This window comes from Triturus cristatus, chromosome 7 (assembly GCF_964204655.1).
Source record: "Triturus cristatus chromosome 7, aTriCri1.1, whole genome shotgun sequence".
NCBI lineage: Eukaryota > Metazoa > Chordata > Amphibia > Caudata > Salamandridae > Triturus > Triturus cristatus.
Genome location: NC_140590.1, coordinates 50,511,304 through 50,530,833, shown reverse-complemented (window position 1 = coordinate 50,530,833; position 19,530 = coordinate 50,511,304). Strand labels below are relative to the sequence as shown.

Sequence of the window (19,530 nt, the reverse complement as noted above, 5' to 3'; positions counted from 1 at the left end):
ATGTGATTTAAAAGATTTCTCTTGATAGTGTTCCTTCCAATCTTTCTGCATATCAAGCAAGGGGGCTAGTAACACTCTGGGGCCTACAGCACGCTTATTTCCACATTCTAGACAACAAAAATAGGACGTTCTTGATTTTTGTGTTAGGCCATCGTCACTTCTAGTATGCAATCCTTCCTTTTGGTGTGAAATCTGCATCCCGGACATCCTTCACATGCATGGCAGTAATGGTAGCCCCCTATCACCATCACCATCAGAAGATATTCACTTATCCATAGCTGGATGAGTGATTAATGGAAGCCCACAGGAGAAAATGTTTCAAGACCATGTCACAATTTCTCAGTTGAACTAAGCGTATTTAGAAGTGAACCTAAAGAAATTTGTGACAACAAACTTCAGTTCTTCCCTGCATGAGATCAGCAATAGAGGTGGCCAAAGGAAAAGTATTTCCTTCAGAGGAGAGAAGACCCTCTACACCGCGATCACCAAGCACCTCACTAGAAAGCTACAAACCATCCAGAACTTGGCCGGCAGACACACCCTCGACCACCCACACAGTACTCAGTGAGTTCAAATGGCCCCCAATACACAAACGTGCTATATTCAATCCCCTCACACACATTCAAAGCAGTACATAACTCAGGTCCCACCTACCTGAACAGTTGCATCTCCTTCCACCAACCACCAAGACAACAACTATGCCCCGTAGGACTTCTACTTGCACACATCCCATGCATACAAAGAACCCGGTCAGGAGGACGGGTGTTCTCTTACATCACTACTAAAGCATGGAACGGCCTCCCGCTCCACATCAGAGCATCCCTCGTCCTGAATTCTGCAAGAAGGTGAAGACCTGGCTTTTCAATGAACAAACCTACCATAGGCAGGGCTAGGCACACTCACCTACTCAGTGCCAGGATAACTTTGTGGGTGATGATATCCTTTAAAAATACCATAACATAACATAAGTGCCAGAAGCCAAATAGACACCGGAGAGCTACCCTTTCCAACGACAACAGGTCTAGACATACAGAAATCAAACAATAGATTACCTATGAGAGACAACAAGACCAAGGGGTTGACCATTCTATAGAATAACTGAGTGACAGATCAGAGGCAATGGAGGTGAAAAGACACCACAGAACCACTCCCACCCAGTGACAAACAGAGACAAGAAGGCAAGCTCGAGAACTGCACCTTTGGGAGAATAGATCCCAAGTGGAAGATAGACACGCTACAGATCTCTGCAAGTAACATACTCAGAACCCTAGACATCAAGAAACACATAGGAGAACCAGCCATGAACCCAGGGCCCCAGAGATCATGTAACACAGTCAGAACATTGTCCACCCCAGTCAACAAACACAAGACGTCCAGAGCTGTCTGTGCAAGACTTTCTTAAAGAGAGCCCTCCCCGCGAACCACATACTCTGGAAGAACAGATTCAACCTCCATCACAGAATTACCATCGACTCAGATAATAAACCACAACATCGACACACATGATTCCAGGACAGCCAGAATCAGGCCCACAAAACTGGTGCTAGAGAAAAGATCTTCAGCACAGTAAAGGGTCGGCACCCAACCCAATGCCAAGAGATACAAGAACCCAGGTACCTAGGACAACCCATGCAGGCCTTCATCTTCACCTGGGTCAGCAGGGAGGAGAAAGAACAGGGATCTGTGGCCATTCTTCTAGAATGGTCTAAAATTACCCTCTTCCCTTTGCCAACAAGGACAGGAAGCCATGAAAGCAGAAGTCTAGCTCCAGCATTATCTCCACATGATCACAGGAGTCCAGAGGAAAAGGGTAAACATCACAAGGAGGAAAAGGCTTTGGAGCATTTGGAGGAAGGACGGCTGATTGACGGGTCTTGTCCCCTAGTAATCTACAATGCATCCTTGCACCTCTGTGTTCCCACTACTACCTAAGAGAGCCACAAAAGGCAGAGTCTGGAGTAGGTTCTGGAGAATTTAATTCATGAAGTTCATTCTCACTCATAATACCTAAGATTCACCATTTGTCTTTGTTAGTATTAATTACGCATAAATAAAGATGCATTGGTGACTCTCAGATGGGTATATATATTGATAGCAAGTGTAAAAGTATTATAATGCCACTGTTTTCAGATATGAGTAATGTTGTATTAAACAAAACAACTTAAAGGACGATGGATATCCTGCTGTAAGTGTGTCTGTATATGTTAAAAACTGTGTTATATGGTACACAAATATTCATGGATAATAACTGATAAAATGAGCAAACATGAATACGGATCAATAAACTGAAAATATTTCAACATATCAACCTGGGACCCTTGATGAAGTATGTGAAGTACACTTTATCAACTCCCTGGTCCTTGATAGCGTACGTGAAGTATGGTTTATCAACTCGCAGGTCCTTGGTGGAGTACGTGAAGTACGCTGTATCAACTGCCTGGTCCTTGATAGCATACGTGAAGTATGGTTTATCAACTCCCTGGTCCTTGATGGAGTACATGAAGTATGGTTTGTCAACTCTCTAGTCCTTGATAGCATACGTGATGTATGGTTAATTAACTCCCTGGTCCTTGATAGCGTACGTGAAGTATGGTTTATTAACTCCCTGGTCCTTGATAGCGTACGTGAAGTATGGTTTATTAACTCCCTGGTCCTTTTTTAGCGTACGTGAAGTATGGTTTATCAACTCCCTGGTCCTTGATGGAGTACGTGAAGTATGGTTTATCAACTCACTGGTCCTTGATAGTGTATGTTGAGGTATGGTTTATCAACTCCCTGGTCCTTGATGGAGTACGTGAAGTATGGTTTATCAACTCCCTGGTCCTTGATAGCATATGTGAAGTATGGTTTATCAACTCCCTGGTCCTTGATGGAGTACGTGAAGTGCACTTTATCAACTCCCTGGTCCTTGATAGTATAAGTGAGTGAATGAATGAATGAAATGAATGAATGAATACAAGTTTTATAAAGTGCAAATTTAGCCCAGGGGCGTCAAGGCGCTGCGGAAAGGGATCAAGGATCAGAGATGCCCATGGGTAAAAGGGCTTACAGTTTAAGCTGGTGAAGAGCCAGGTCTTCAAGGCCTTATGGAATGAAGAATGACTTTCCAGAGCCGAAATTGAAGGAGGGAGGGAATTCCACAAATTAGCTGCAGCCAGCAAAAAGGTCCTCCCCCCCATCTGCCTATCCTGAACCTGGGAACTGTCACCAGATTCTTGCTGGCAGATCTTAACTGCTTGCCAGGGACATATCTCCGAAACAGATTTTTAATTCCTTCTGACCCTATATTGTAGAAGGCCTTGTGCACCAGGCACAGGGCTTTAAATACAATACTCCGACCCAGTGGAAGCCAGTGCAGGCTTCTGATGGTTGCCGATACAGAGTGGAATTTAGGAAGGCCATCACAAGCCTGGCAGCGGCATTCTGCTCTAGTTGAAGTCGATGCAGGAGCCCCTTATTTATCCCCACATAAAGGGCATTGCAGTAATCTAATCTAGACAGCACAAGGGCCCAACTGCCTGTTTCCGGGAGGGGAGGGAGAGAAATTGAAAGATCTTTTCAAGAGTCCTTATCATCCCAAAGCAGGTAGAAACTGTTCTATTTATTTGCGGGCCCAGCGAGAGGGAGGTGTCAACTATGAAGCCTAGATATTTGCCACTGAGGCCAGGGCGATGGCAAGATCCAAGCGTATCAGGCCACCAGGCCTCAGACCAAATCTCCTGTTTGTCTCCGAAAATTAAAATCTCAGTTTTATCCCCATTGATTCTTAGATAGTTCTCTACCATCCATGAACCCACAGCCTGCATACAGTTTTTAAAGTTTGCAGCTGATGCTTCAACACTCTCAGTGATGGTAATCATGATTTGAGAGTCATCAGCGTAGGATAGCACTTTTAGGCCGAAAGATCTTACAACTCTGGCAAGCGGGGCTACATAAATATTAAAGAGGGTAGGACTCAATGAGGATCCCTGGGGGACTCCACAGAACAACTGTTTAGGAGCAGAGAGGAATTGGCCCACCTTAACTCTTTGTGACCGTTCCATAAGGAATGAAGTAAGCAGATTAAGGGCGGGGCCCTCAATCCTTATTTCCCGGAGTCTCCCAGCCAATCTTAGAGGAGAGATGGTATCGAAGGCTGCCGTTAGATCCAGAAGGATCAGTAAGGTGGTATGACCAGCGTCAACCGTCGTCGAATGTTGTTGAATACAACGGTTAACGCCGTCTCAGTACTGTGCTTACTTCTGAACCCATGCTGCGAGCCATTGAGCAGCTGATGATCCTCCAAATAAGTGCTAAAATGGAGGTTCAAATGTTTCTGCAGGATTTTTGCTGGGACTGGCAACAGGGATTTAGGCCGGTAGTTCTTTAGTTCCGCAGGGTCCAAAGAAGGCTTCTTTAAGAAAGGTTTACCACTGCAGTTTTCCACGCGGTGGGATACTGGCCTGAGGTAATGACAGCATTAAGGATTGAAGTCAAGGGTGAGGCAATAGCCTCCATTCCCAGTTGCAAGGTTTTCAAGGGACAAGGCTCGAGGGGAGAACCAGACCTAATTCCACTTAACAGCCGCTCAGTGTCCTCTTATAGTATAGGAGGAAAGGAGTGTGAGTGGCAAGCCTTCAAAGGAGCTACCAGAGGATCCGATGGAAGATGTAACTTTGATCCTCCAGCATTGAACGTCTCCAGGGAGGAGTAAATGTCCTTGATTTTAGCATAGAAAAAACATGCCATTTTATCACACAGATCCTGGGAAACATCGGTGTTAGCTGTGGCCGTGGGGGGTAGGAGGGCATTAATCACAGTGACGAGTTCCCTAGGGGATTATATGGATTCCGTCATCTTAGAATAATAAGAGACCTTTTCCTCATTAATAGCTGGCTTTTATTCTCTCAGTCTAAGTTTGTGCAGATCCCTTTCGACTGATGTAAGCTCCCAGCACCATTTCCTTTCCTGGTGTCGGCATACCTGTCTAAGCTTTCTCAACCTTTCGGAGAACCAGGGGGCCGAAGGGTGTTTTCTGGCCACATAGTGCTCCTTAAGGGGGGCAAGAGAATCCAAGGCTGCCGAAAGCCAGTTGGAAAAATCATCGTAGATTGAATTAACATCCGAGTTAGGGAGGCAGCCATAATTGCTAAGTATAGTAAGAAGGTCCTCCTTATTAATGAGGCTATAGTATGGTGTATTAACTCCCTGGTCCTGGATAGCATATGTAAATGTATGTAAATGTATGTGTCTTGTAAAGCGCACTGCGGCCCTGAGGAGTCGTGGCACTGTAGACCGCTGGGGAACCCATCCTGGTTATCCCTGTGAGATGGTCCCTCCAGGGTATCTCCAAGGTGCAACCAGGCATCCCTGGCGAATGTGTGGGGCCGTTGTGGAGATGAGGCAAGCTAATCCCCAGAGTTGCCGAGTGTGATCCCTGGTTAGAGTAGGCACCGAAGCGAGAATTATCGAGTCCGCTGGCACTGGTCCACGACCCTGCCGTGTCGGGAATTGAACCCTGGTCCCAGGCCGTCCTCTGCTTCCGGGTCTGCTGCCTCTAACCAGTGAGCCACACCACATGTTGAATTATGCTTTATCAACTTCTTTCTGGTACTCGATAGTACATGTCGAATTAGACTTTTAACTTTTGCCTGTGCCCTATGTGCCCTATAGTGCACATAAAAATGTGCTTTATTAACTTCTTCATGGTGCTTGTTAGTACACGTAGTATTAAGGTTTCTTAACTCCTATCTTGTGCTTTATAGGGCACGTAGGAGTACGTGTTATCAATTCCCTGGTGCGCAAAAGCGTACATTGAATTATTCTCTATCAACTCCCTGGTGCTTCATATTCATACCATCGATGCCAGAACTGTTTGGCGTGTAATCTAACAGAGGATTCCAAACAATTGAACATTAACGACCAAATACACTATCAAAAAGTTTTTTCAAATTGTAATTCAAAAAACGCAATTTATTGCATAAAATGCCCATGTAACAAATATTACATAGGACAGACTGTACAACCGATGAAAAAACGTATACTGCAACACAAATCGAGGATTAAATGCAAAGTCCAAGGGGCCCCCTTAGTACAACATTTTCAGACTTTAAACCATTCTGAAAACGATTTGAAATGGTCAGTACTTTGTTTAGTTGGCAACCTAGAGAGAACACAACTCCAGACAAGATTGAACAGATTGGAAGCTAGGCTAATTGAAAAATACCATACTGCAGTTTTGGGGCTTAATGACAAAGATGAAATATGGTCTTTACTGCAGTAAAACATGTTTAATGATCATGAAATGTATCATGTTTGTGACTCGTATGGTTGTAACTCTGTGAATATAGGTTTCTGAAATGCTCTAATAACAAATCTTCTTTGTTGCGAAGATTGTAAGGAGTGGCGGGATTACACTGGGTTATAAGGTGTTGGCATTATTATCCTCTTTTTTGTATTATCTTTTTAAATTCGTTATTTAGACAATATTAGTTTACGGTTCTTTGCAGAAGTAAACAATAAGTATGGTGACGAAAGGTTCCCTCAATGTAATCATTAGTCTGACTTTGGGCTTCATCTTTAGAGGAACATAGTCCTTTTTTGATCTTCATGACCCTCTATCTAGATATATACTCACTTCCGCATCATGTGATCTCTGATGCCAGAAGCGCGAGGTAGTGAGACGAACTTCTGAGAACGAGTGCGAACAATTTAAGGTAAGGGTTAGCAAAATAATTCGCCCCGTAAGTTTAAAAGGTGATTTAAATCACAAGAGTTGGTTCCGAGCTGACTTCCTCGTCCCGCTATCTCCACAGAGGCTGCTTTGACGGTTATCTGTTTGAATGCCTGTTTCCCTGCTACAGGATGACGAATTAAAGAATTAACTAGGTACGAAGTATTAAGTATCTTTCACAACTCTTTGATGTAGGTAAATATATTGGTTGACATAGTTTACGTTTAGCCATCGTTTGGTTTGTTTTTCTGTCGTAGCAAACATTGGAGAGAGATTTGGATGTAAAGGATTACGAATATACCACAGGTTATTTTTACAAAACGACCTCTACTAGTAAGTCTAGGATATTTTACTAATGCGGACTGGTATGCTCCATTTGGCTTCCTTTCATCCTTTCATCATACATTCTTATGATTACAGCGTTCTCAGACTGAGGGATTGAAGAAATGGGACCCCTCTAACTAGCGTTGTGAAACAGTACGCTTTACCAAAAGTTCTTTGTTAAGAGGTAATATATATCTCAAGGCTTTATACCATTCAGTAGATTGATAGGCCTTATACATATATATATATATACATATATATATTGTCAGGGGAATGTGGGTAATTTACATACATCACTGTCTAGAGTGGATAGAACCTGTTCACAATGGTGTTAGTTCACTATGAGGTGTTTCTTTAGTTTTATTTAATTTTGGTTATGGCCCGCCACTTCAGTATTTTTATTTGGAATGTAATTTCTTGGTCACATGACCTGTTCCTATGCGCCTATGTGTATATAGTGTAAATAATGACATATGTTTGAACCATAGTTTATGTACAAATTGATAATACAGGAATATTTAATTTGATCCTATAGGTGGAATTCGATGAAATTATATATACATGTGCCCTAGTCCTGATGAGGCCTTAAGACATTTTTGGCTGAAACGCGTCGACAACGATTTGGAAGACACTCATTGGATTGTTTATTACTTTGAATATACTTTAAAACAGTACTTTAATGAATGTGGAGATTATAATGAAAAGGATCTCAAAAGTTCTCGTTAGGAGTGATCTTCGTTAGAAGGAATGCTTTAGTAAATTAATTCTATAGGCATCCTAATTGAAATATAGGGTTTCTTTGATGTATATGTCCATTGGTTTCTTGGTCTTTGAAAGTGAATATTGTAAATATTGTAAATTTCTATGTATATATATCTGAAAGATTGATCTTTATATATTGATGCTGAAAGACAAAATAAATATACTTAGACACAAATCTAAGGAAATATATATCTGTTGTTGGGTTGGAATTACCGTGGACGACCATTATAAAAAAATAATGACAACATAGTTCACTTTGAGGATATAATAACTCAAGGGACGAGATAATTTATCTATTTCGACACCGGAATAAAGAGATATCATTAGTCCCGAGGCGTTATATTTTCTCTTTTACATCATATTCATACCAGTGGCATCGAGCAGAAACATCCAGGTTCACTAGAGTGGCAGACCTTTTGATGCAAGTTTGACTACAAAGGACACCAAGCCCTCCCTGACCAGCCTAACGGGATCCCCTAAAGTCTAGTGTTTTCTACAAGAATATTTTGACAAAATCCCGGTAGGACTCACCTGGTTGATTGTGTTGTTTGGAGATGCTGCTGCATTATCAGGAATGATAGATTAAGCCTAGCAGCTCTTTTGATAGGGATACTTTGGCCCTGAGGAATGCCCCAGACCAGGTAGGCTAATTCTTGAGGGCAGAAGCATGGTGGCGACTAGCAGACGGGTTTGAGCCATTGCGCTCTCCTTACCCGCCGAGGGAAGTGTTTTTAGTTATACCCAAAGTCTTCACTAATAAAGGTGAATAACCAAGAAACTTTGAGGGATTTTTAGATTTTCTGGATCCTGCCCTGTCCAGTAAGCTTTATGTAAGAACTCCCTCCTACCGCCAAATCTTTGCGGAAGTTGAATCCGCCTTGGTAGTACCATCTTACCAGGTTGGGGAGAGGATGCTGTGATGAAGCATGACACTACTAGGAGTGTGAGACATCCTCTTCCATTAGGGATGGCCTTCCCCCTTTTAATCTGACCCCCACTGAATATAGTGACAATGGATGACCCCTCACAAAATGTAGGATGCGGTTGTCTTTGTGCATCTGTGAATTTTCTGCACAGGCACGCAACTTGTTCTGATATATGCTTCGTAGCACATGTCAAAGTGTGTTTTATCACCTTCTTCCTGGTGCTTGTTACTACATGTAGTATTATGGTTTCTCAACTTCTGGCCGGTGATTTATAGGGCACGTAGCAGTATGCTTTATCAACTTGTCACTGGTGTTTTATAGTACACAAAGAAGTCTGTTTTATCAACTTAACTATAGAGCCCGTAGAACTAATCTTTATCAACTTCTCCCTGGTGCTTGACAGCGAACGTTGAAGTATGTTTTATCAACTCCCTGGTGCTTGATTGCGTGCATGGAGGTATGATTTATCAACTCCCTGGTGCTTGTTAGCACATGTAAAAGCACACTGCATCAACGTCTATCACATGCTTCATAGCATAGGTTGAAGTATGTTTTATAAACTTCCTCCTGGTGCTTGAAAGCGTACGTTGAAGTATAGTTTATCAACTCCCTGGTGCTTGATAGCGTGCGTTGAGGTTTGATTTATCAACTCCCTGGTGCTTGTTAGCACATGTAAAAGCACGCTGCATCAACGTCTATCACATGCTTCATAGCATAGGTTGAAGTATGTTTTATAAACTTCTGCCTGGTGCTTGAAAGCGTACGTTGAAGTATGGTTTATCAACTCCCTCGTGCTTGATAGCGTGCGTTGAAATACACTGTATGCACTTCACCCTGGTGCTTCATAGTACTTCTAGAGTTATGCTTTTAACTTCTACCTGATACTTTATAGTTATGTTATGTTATTTGCACTTATAGAGCGCGCGATTACCCTTGGGTGTCCTGGCGCTAAGTACTGGTTACCTGGGAAGCTAAGGAGCGCTAATACAGGAAAAGACAAGTCTTCAGGCCCCTACGAAAGGACAGAAGGTCCGGGGCAGTCTTAAGGGAGAACGGAAGCTCATTCCAGGCTCGGGAGGCACAGAGACTAAAACTCCTACCTCCCAATTCACTTTTTTTGCCTTGGGGATTTGCACTTGTTTAGCACTGGTAGAGCGTAATGTTCTACCAGGTACACCTAGAATTAAGGTTTCTCAACTTCAACCAAATACTTTACAGTGCACATAGAGGTATGTTTTATTATTTACCTGGTGCTTGATAGCGTACATTGAGGTATTCTGTATCACATACCTGGTGCTTGACTGCGTATGTTGAAGTATTCTATATCAACCCCCTGGTGCTTGACCGCGTATGTTGAAGTATTCTCTCTCAACTCCCTGGTTCTTGACAGCGTATGTTGAAGTATTCTATATCAACCCCCTGGTGCTTGACCGCGTATGTTGAAGTATTCTATATCAACTCCCTGGTTCTTGACAGCGTATGTTGAAGTATTTTATATCAACCCCCTGGTGCTTGACTGCGTATGTTGAAGTAATCTGTATCAACTCCCTGGTGCTTGACTGCGTATGTTGAAGTATTCTATATCAACACCCTGGTGCTTGACTGCGTATGTTAAAGTATTCTATTTCAACGCCCTGGTGCTTGACTGCATATATTGAAGTATTATTTAGCAACCCCATGGTGCTTGGCTGAGTATGTTGAAGTAATCTATATCAACTCCCTGGTGCTTGACTCCGTATGTTGAAGTATTCTGTATCAACCCCCTGGTGCTTGACTGCATATGTTGAAGTATTCTATACCAACCCCCTGGTGCTTGACTGCGTATGTTGAAGTATTCTATGTCAACTCCCTGGTGCTTGACTCCGTATGTTGAAATATTCTATATCAACCCCCCTGGTGCTTGCTAACATACATAGTGTTCTGATCTAACAATCTCTCCGTGATGCTTGATGCTAAATATAGACTTATGCTTTATCATCTTCTCCTTCCCGCTTGATAGCACACATAGAGGAGTGATCTATAAATCTCTCCCTGACTAACGTGGAGGCCTGATCAATCACCCTCTCCCTCGTGCTTCATGACATACGTGGAGGCCTGATCTATCACACTCTCCCTGGTGCTTCATGACATTTTTGGATGCCGGATCTATCACCCTTGAGGACTCATCTATCACCCTCTCCCTGGTGCTTTATGACATACGTGGTGGCCTGATTTATCACCCTCTCCCTGGTGCTTCATGACATACATGGAGGCCTGATCTATCACCCTCTCCCTGGTGCTTCATGACATATGTGAAGGCCTGATCTATCACCCTCTCCCTGGTGCTTCGTGACATACGGTGAGGCCTGATCAATTACCCTCTCCCTGATGCTTCATGACATACGTGCAGGCCTGATCTATCACCCTCTCCCTGGTGCTTCATGACATACTTAGAGGCCTGATCTATCACCCTTGAGGCCTGATCTATCACCCTCTCCCTGGGGCTTTAGGACACATGGAGGCATGATCTATCACCCTCCCCCAGGTGCTTCATGTCATACGTGGAGGTCTGATCTATCACCCTCACCCTGGTGCTTCATGACATATGTGGAGGCCTTATCTGTCACCCTCTCCCTGGTGCTTCATGATATATGTGGAGGCCTGATCTATCACCCTCTCCCTGGTGCTTCATGACATACTTGGAGGCCGGATCTATCACCCTCTCCATGGAACTTCATGAGATACGTGGAGGCCTGATCTATCACCCTCACCCTGGTGCTTCATGACATATGTGGAGACCGCATCTATCACCCTTGAGGCCTGATCTATCACCCTCTCCCTGGTGCTTTCTGACATACATGGAGGTCTGATCTATCACCCTCTCCCTGGTGCTTCATGACATATGTGGAGACCACATCTATCACCCTTGAGGCCTGATCTATCACCCTCTCCCTGGTGCTTTCTGACATACATGGCGGTCTGATCTATCACCTTCTCCCTGGTGCTTCATGACATACTTGGAGGCCGGATCTATCACCCTCTCCATGGAACTTCATGAGATACGTGGAGGCCTGATCTATCACCCTCTCCCTGGTGCTTCATGACATATGTGGAGACCGCACCTATCACCCTTGAGGCCTGATCTATCACCCTCTCCCTGCTGCTTCAAGACATAAGTTAGGTTTGACTCAGTTAGACTTAAGACCAAAACTTAAGTTGAACTGAGACAAAAGTCTAACTTTACTACTCGCAAATGCCCTTTGTAAATACCGAAAGTCGCACAGTTAGACTTTCGTCTCAGTTTACATTTGTGAATCGGGCCCAATATGTTTTGAGGTTTTTAAGGACAGGTCCCTTGTGGTCGCTTATGCATCTTTGCTCATGTAATTTTCAGAGTGAAATAATTGACTGGTCAGAGATGCATCTCTACCAGTACACGAGTGACATGGTGCAGGTTGTGAGAAGGAATCCACGGGGCCGCCACTTGACGTTTCTCCCCTAGTATGTACATCACTGGTGCTGCTTAAGGCGCCATTAACAGGCTCGAGGTCTGACCAATCAAATTAAAGTATCCCCAGATTATGTCTAGACCGACGGTCTGGGTGGCACACCAGGACACCACCGCACCACCAGGATATCTGGGTATGCAAACTTAGTATACCACTGCCTGACACGGCCTTCTAGGAGTGTACCCACAGATTCCCGCTGTCTGACCAGGCCGTCTGGGAGTGCACCCTCAAGATACCACCGGATGCCAGGCCTTCAGGAAGTGCACTCTCAAGATACCAATGTCTGACAAAGCCTTAAGGAAGTGCACCCTCAAGATACCAATGTCTGACAAAGCCTTCAGGAAGTGCACCCTCAAGATACCAATGTCTGACAAAGCCTTCTGTTAGTGCATGCTCAGAATACCACTGTCTGACCAAGCCATCTTGGAAGGCACCCTCAAGATACTGCTGGCTGACCAAGCCTTCCGGGGTGCACCCTAAAGATACCGCTGCCTGACATGGCTTTCTGGGAGTGCACCCTCAAGATACCGATGTCTGACCAGGCCTTCTGAGAGTGTACCCTCAAGATACCACTGCCTGACACGGCCTCCTGGGAGTGCACCCTCAAGATACCTATGTCAAACCTGGTCTTCTGGAGGTGCACTCTCAAGATGCTACTGCCTGACAGCCTTCTAGGAGTAAACACTCAGAATATCACTGTCTGACCTGGCCTTCTGGGAGTGCAACCTCAAGAGACTGATGTCTGACCAAGCCTTCTGGGAGTGCGTGCAAAGAATACCACTTTCTGAACAGGCCTTCTGGGAGTGCACCCTCAAGATACCGCAAGCTGACCAAGCCTTCTGGGACAGCACCCTAAAGATACCGCTGCCTGACATTTCTTTCTGGGAGTGCACCCTGAAGATATCGCTGCCTGACCAGGCCTTCTGGGAGTGCAAGCTCAGAATACTATTGTCTGACCAGGCCTTCTGGGAGTGCCCCCTCAAGATTCCGCTGTCTGACCAGGCCATTTGGGAGTGCAACCTCAAGATACGGATGGCTGACCAGGCCTTCTGGGAGTGTACCCTCAAGCTACGGCTGGCCTACCAGGCCTTCTTGGCGTGCACCCTCTGAATAGCACTGCCTGATCAGGATTTCTGGGAGTGCACCCTCAAGATACTGCTGGGTGACCAAGCCTTCTGGGAGTGCACCCTAAAGATACCGCTGCCTGACAAGACTCTCTGGGAGATCACCCTCAGGACATCGCTGTCTGATCAAAGCTTCTAGCAGTGCACCCTCAAGATATCGCTGCCTGACCAGGCCTTCTGGGAGTGCACCTTCAAGATACTGCTGGCTGACCAGGCCTTATGGGAGTGTACCATCAAGATACCACTGCCTGACACGGCCTTCTGGGAGTGCACTCTCAACATACTACTGCCTGACATGGGCTTCTAGGAGTAAACACTTAGAATTCCACTGTCTGACCGGGCCTTCTGAGAGTGCACCCTCAATAGACTGATGTCTGACCGAGCCTTCTGGGAGGGCATGCTCATAATACCACTGTCTGACCAGGCCTTCTGGGAGTGCCCCCTCAAGATACCGCTGTCTGACCAGGCCTTTTGGGAGTGCAACCTCAAGATACGGATGGCTGACCAGGCCTTCTGGGAGTGTACCCTCAAGATACGGCTGGCTGACCAGGCCTTCTTGGAGCGCACCCACAGAATAGCACTGCCTGATCAGGCTCTCTGGGAGTGCACCCTGAGGACATCGCTGTCTGACCAAAGCTTCTAGCACTGCACCCTCAAGATATCGCTGCCTGACCAGGCTTTCTGGGAATGCACCTTCAAGATACTGCTGGCTGACCAGGCCTTATGGGAGTGTACCATCAAGATAACACTGCCTGACACGGCCCTCTGGGTGCGCACTCTCAAGATACTACTGCCTGACATGGGCTTCTAGGAGTAAACACTCAGAATTTCACTGCCTGACCAGGCCTTCTGGGAGTGCACCCTAAAGATTCTGCTGCCTGACATGGGTTTCTCGGAGTGCACACTCAAGATATCACTGTCTGACCAGAGCTTCTTTTGTTTTTTTTGCAGATTTATATAGTGCGACCTCGACCTGAAGGTATTGGAGCGCTTTACATTAGCACCAGTTATGTTACACAAGGACATATTCATTTTTGATAGGCACGGGAAGATTGTGTGATTTGCCCAGAATCACAGGATGTTGAGCCAACGCCGAGGTTCAAACCTGAATCCCCACCTTCAAAGTTGGCAGCTCTAGCCGTAAGGCTACATCCTCTCCCCTAATAAAGCTTCTGGAAGTGCACCCTCAAGAAATCGCTGCCTGACCAGGCCTTCTGGGAGTGCACGCTCAGAATACTATTGTCTGACCAGGCCTTCTGGGAGTGCACCCTCAAGATACCGCTGACTGACCATACCTTCTGGGAGTGCCCCCTCAAGATAGCGCTGTCTAACCAGGCCTTCTGGGAGTGCACCCTCAAGGTATGGATGGCTGGTCAGGCCTTCTGGGTGTGCACTGTCAAGATACCGCTGGCTGAACAAGCCTTCTGGGAGTGCACCTTAAGGATACCGCTGCCTGACAAGGCTCTCTGGGAATGCACCCTCAAGATATCGCAGTCTGACCAGACCTTCTGGCAGTGCACCCTCAAAATACCGCTGTCTGACTAGGCCTTCTGGGAGTGCAACCTCCAGATAAAGCTGGCTGACCAGGATTCTGGGAATTCACACTCTGGATATCGCTGCCTGCCCAGGTCTTCTGGGAGGGCACCCTCAAGATACCACTGGCTGACCATGTCCACAGGGAGCCCAACCTCAAGATACCGCTGGCTGACAAGGCCTTCTGGGAGTACACCCCTAAGATACTGCTGGCTGACTAAGCCTTCCGGGAGTGCAATTTCAAGATACTGCTGGCTTGTCAGGCCTTCAGAGAGTGCACCCTCAAGATACAGCTGGCTGGCGAGGGACCCTCAAGGTGCCGCTGGCTGAACAGGGAATGCACCCTCAAGATTCCGCAGCCTGACCAGACCTTCTGCAAGTACACATTCAAGATATCGAAGGGTGACTAGGCCTTCTGGGAGTGCACACTCAAGATACCGCTAGCTGACCAGGTCTTCTGGGAGTATACCCTCAAGATACTGCTGGCTGACCAGGTCTTCTGATAGTGCACCCTCAAAATAGCACTGCCTGACCAGGCCTTCTGAGAGTGCACCCTCAAGATGCCGCTGGATGACCAGGTCTTCTGGGAGTGCACCCTCAAGATACCGCTGGTTGACCAGGCCTTCTGAAAGTGCACCCTCAAGATACCGCTGGCTGACCAGGCCTACTGGGGGAGCACCCTCCAGATATCGCTGGCTGACCTGGGACCCTCAAGATGCCGCTGGATGACCAGGGAATGCACCCTCAAGACCATACCTTCTGGGAGTGCCCCTCAAGATACCGCTGTCCAACCAGGCCTTCTGGGAGTGCATCCTCAAAATACGGCTGGCTGATCAGGCCTTCTGGGAATACACCCTCATGATACCGCTGGCTGACCAGGCCTTCTGGGAGTGCACCCTCAAGATACCGCTGTTTCACCAGGCCTTCTGGGAGTGCACCCCAAGACACCGCTGTCTGACCAGGCCTTCTGGCAGTGTACCCTCAAGATACCATTGCCTGATATGGCCTTCTGGGAGTGCACCCTCAAGACACCAATGTCTCAGATACCACTGCCTGACATGGCTTTCTGGGAGTGCACCCCAAGACACCGATGTCTGACCTGGTCTTCTAGGAGTGTACCCTCAAGATACCATTGCCTGATATGGCCTTCTGGGAGTGCACCCCAAGACACCGATGTCTGACCTGGTCTTCTAGGACTGTACTCTCAAGATTCTGCCTGACGGCCTTCTAGGAGTGAACACTCAGAGTACCACTGACTTACCAAGCCTTCTGGGAGTGCACCCTCAAGATTCTACTACCTGACGGCCTTCTAGGAGTAAACACTCAGAATGCCGCTGTCTGACAAGGCCTTCTGAGAGTGCTCCCGGAAGATACCGCTGACAGACACAGCCTCCTAGGAGTGCACCCTCAACCTACCGCTGTTCAACACAGCATTCTGGGAGTGAATGGCTCTAACGTCACAGTTAAAAACTTTGCACACCTCAAATAAATCCGCCCCCGGTCTGAGATGCGTTTGGAAGTCATAGCACGGGTACCGAAAGGTGGTGCGATGTAACACGAGTAACCCCCGGGACCTTCCTGCACCCACGTCTGATACACCACCTCTTCGCCTCTCCTAATGGCCCCCACTCCTTTCTCCCCACGTCTTCCCTTCCGCCCCTCTCTGCACCTTGCCCCCTCCCGTCTTGTACCATCCCCTGCAAACCTACCCCCCTCCCGTCTCTCCTATTTCCCACACTTTTGCCGCTAACCTCTCTCCTGCCGGCCTCTGCAGACGGCTCAGTCATTCGTCACAACCCCGTGCCCTCCCCCCTTCTTGCCTCTCTTCATCTCCTTGTACGCCCCTCCCATGCCCTCTCCCCACATGCTTTACCTTTCCTCCTAACTCCTCTCCCCCACACGCCCCATCTCCTGTTCTGCCTCACTCCCCAAATGACCCTCTTCTCCTTTTTCACCACCTCCTTCCTCTTTACTCCCTTCCCTCCATCACGCTGTGTGCTTCCTCCGCCTCACCTGGCCCCTGTTCTCTTCCCTCCCCACCCCTTCCTCTTCTCCGCCACCTTTACCACCTGCTCCCTTTCTTCCGCCTCACATGTCCCCTCAGCTGCTCGCTCTCCTTCCAGCCCCTTTCCACCCTCCACTCTCCACTCTCCCCTGCCCCTCGACTACTCTCTCGTTCCCGCCCTCAGGGTCTGTGCTTTCGTCGCTTGTCTCCTCACCCCTCCCTTAACGGCCGGTGCTTGGACCGCTCCACCCAGACAGCGCCATCACTCCTCGTTTGAGAATAAAACGCTCCCTTTAATCACTCGCATGCTCAGTGCCTGGTGTCTGGTGCCAGGTTATTAACCGCAACGGCCCGTCGCCATGGTGACCCTGGGATGAAGCCACAGCAACCGAGACGGTTCCAGGGCTGCAGACCGGGCTAATAGAAGCTTAACCCCCGCCAGGCCGAAGGCGACCTGCACCATCCTCCAAGGGGGCAGGATGACCCCTGAAGAGGCGCAGGGCCAGCGCATCACACAAGAATGGGCTAGCAGAGGCCTGTGGTTCCATGGCCAATCAGGGACGCAGCTCTGACCCTTGCCACTACATACACTATCAGCTCAGCACAACAAAAAGTAGAGATGTGTCTAAGCATGCTCTTCCAGACTTAATAGACATAATACTTTGATGGTCCCTGAAGAAGACCCCCCCCCCCCTTCTTTGAGGCCGAAACGTGTCTCACATTGCTCGTTATTCTGCACAAGCGATTTGGCCAGACGAATCTTCGAAGCATTTTTATAAGATATGCCCCATTTCACTGTGGACCACAATGGAGCGTATCCCTCCCAGGGCACAGAAACTCCCCAGCATCAGGACTTGAGAAGCACTTCTTTAGTACACACTCTGCTCACATCATCCTTCCTGTTGTGAGATGGCTCATCCAAGCACACACTTCAAGCACGTTCTACCCCACCATAGACACTCAGAATGTACCTCAACAACGAAACGCGGAGGGGTTTGGTACCAAGAGGAAAGGACTAGGCAAGAAGTTTGGGCTGGCCCAGTCTTTTTGCAGAATGGTGAAAGTGTGTGCAATATGATTGAACGCTCCTTTGTGAAGAATGAGTAGGGCACTTTCTGCCATAGCTCAGCGCTGTCAAGTGAGCGACTTCAAGGCACATCCACTCTAAGAATGACGAATTTCTGCACAGATGTGAACGTCCCAGTTGTTACTAGTGTGAGTTCGGACTATCACATCCACTTGTGTACTTGGTCCCACCCCGTGGAGCAGGCAATTGCCCCCCCCCCCCCCATCCCCTTTATTCGTTCTCATGAGGGATTCAAGCTTTACCACTGAACTGAGCCAATGAGGGGACAGTATGTCCACCACGGCGTGACACTTATTGCAGACACGAGGGAGTTGACCTAGGAGCTGGGAACGGGCTGATACTCAGTGCAGGGGGCCGTTTATGTTCCAGTTCCCATGTTTGGCTCGCACAGACACCCTCTAGCCCAAGGCTCCATGGCACGAAGCACCATTCCTTCGGTTAAGAAGCGCGTGCTCGAGAGCACCACAGCAGACGCACTGCGCCAGGGCACGTGCAAAGATGAAGGCACAGAGCTCTCTATTGCTGATGCCCCACCCCAATGGCACCCAAAAAGTTGCCTGTGATTGGTCAGTTTCTAAACTGAAGGGATCTGCCGCACATTACTGTACAATTTTGGAGGACTTTCCTACAATCCATTCAGTGCAGGTCCCAAATATCTATACAATCCGACCACCGACCACTTCTTTATATCCCACATAGACACTCAGATATGGGATGATGATACAACTGCCCCTCCCAGCAGAGAGAGATCTCTCTCTCTCATTCTCTCTCTCTCGCTCTCTCTCTCTTTTCTCTCCTCTCTCTTCTCTTCTCTCCTCTCTCCTCTCCCTCCCCGACCATGCCAGCTCAGGACCACAACTATACGCACAATCTCAGACTGGACAATCCAGTGCAGCAGCGACCCAAGCAGACCAGAGCATATGAAATACCATAAAGGGACGTTGAGAGCTGCTCAAAGCTGCCAGCATGCTGAAAACCGTAAATGACGCGTCTGTCTCTCACACTTCATCATCCACCACACTGCTGCGCGCCGCGTCTTATAACACGATAACTGCTCCTCAGTGGTCATCACACACAACATGGAAACACTCACCACACAGGATCATAACATAAACCACATCCTTCAACCACACACCGGACATGGTGTAGCATGATACTCGTGTAGCCAAGCAATTCAACATACCACATGTAGGTAGTAGGCGCTATATAAATGCTGCAGTACACCACAATACAACTAATTCAAATAATGTCATGTGTTGGGCCCACCCCGCTTGGCTGCTGGTAACCAATAGGATAGCCCTTAGGCAAATGTTACACAATCCCGCAAGTGTGATGTGCACCAACAACTTTGCAATTGGTCCAGACCACTGTGGAATTGTCGATTTCCGTGTGCCTTCTATTTGAGACAGTTGCAGTGGTTAATTTGTAAAAGAGTAAGTACCCGGGCTCTCTGTAGGAGGCAGCTTGCACCAGCCCATTTCTCCTGTTAGCGCCACCTAAAACAGAGCCAACTACTAATCAGGAAGGGGGGAGAGGATATGGCGTGATGGCCAGAGCTGCCGACTTTGG

At 47.3% G+C, this 19,530-nt stretch overlaps 1 protein-coding gene and 1 long non-coding RNA gene across 2 annotated transcripts in view; one reads left to right on the top strand and one right to left on the bottom strand.

Moving 5' to 3' along the window:
* The window catches only part of GRIK5 (glutamate ionotropic receptor kainate type subunit 5), a 1,516,626-nt gene that overhangs the window by 803,001 nt on the left and 694,095 nt on the right, over positions 1–19,530 (bottom strand). The window lies entirely within an intron of this gene.
* On the top strand, positions 6,614–7,987 carry LOC146808782 (uncharacterized). The gene is made up of 5 exons (XR_014966260.1): positions 6,614–6,695; positions 6,795–6,867; positions 6,970–7,045; positions 7,133–7,220; positions 7,572–7,987. It is a non-coding gene; the product is annotated as an uncharacterized LOC146808782 (long non-coding RNA).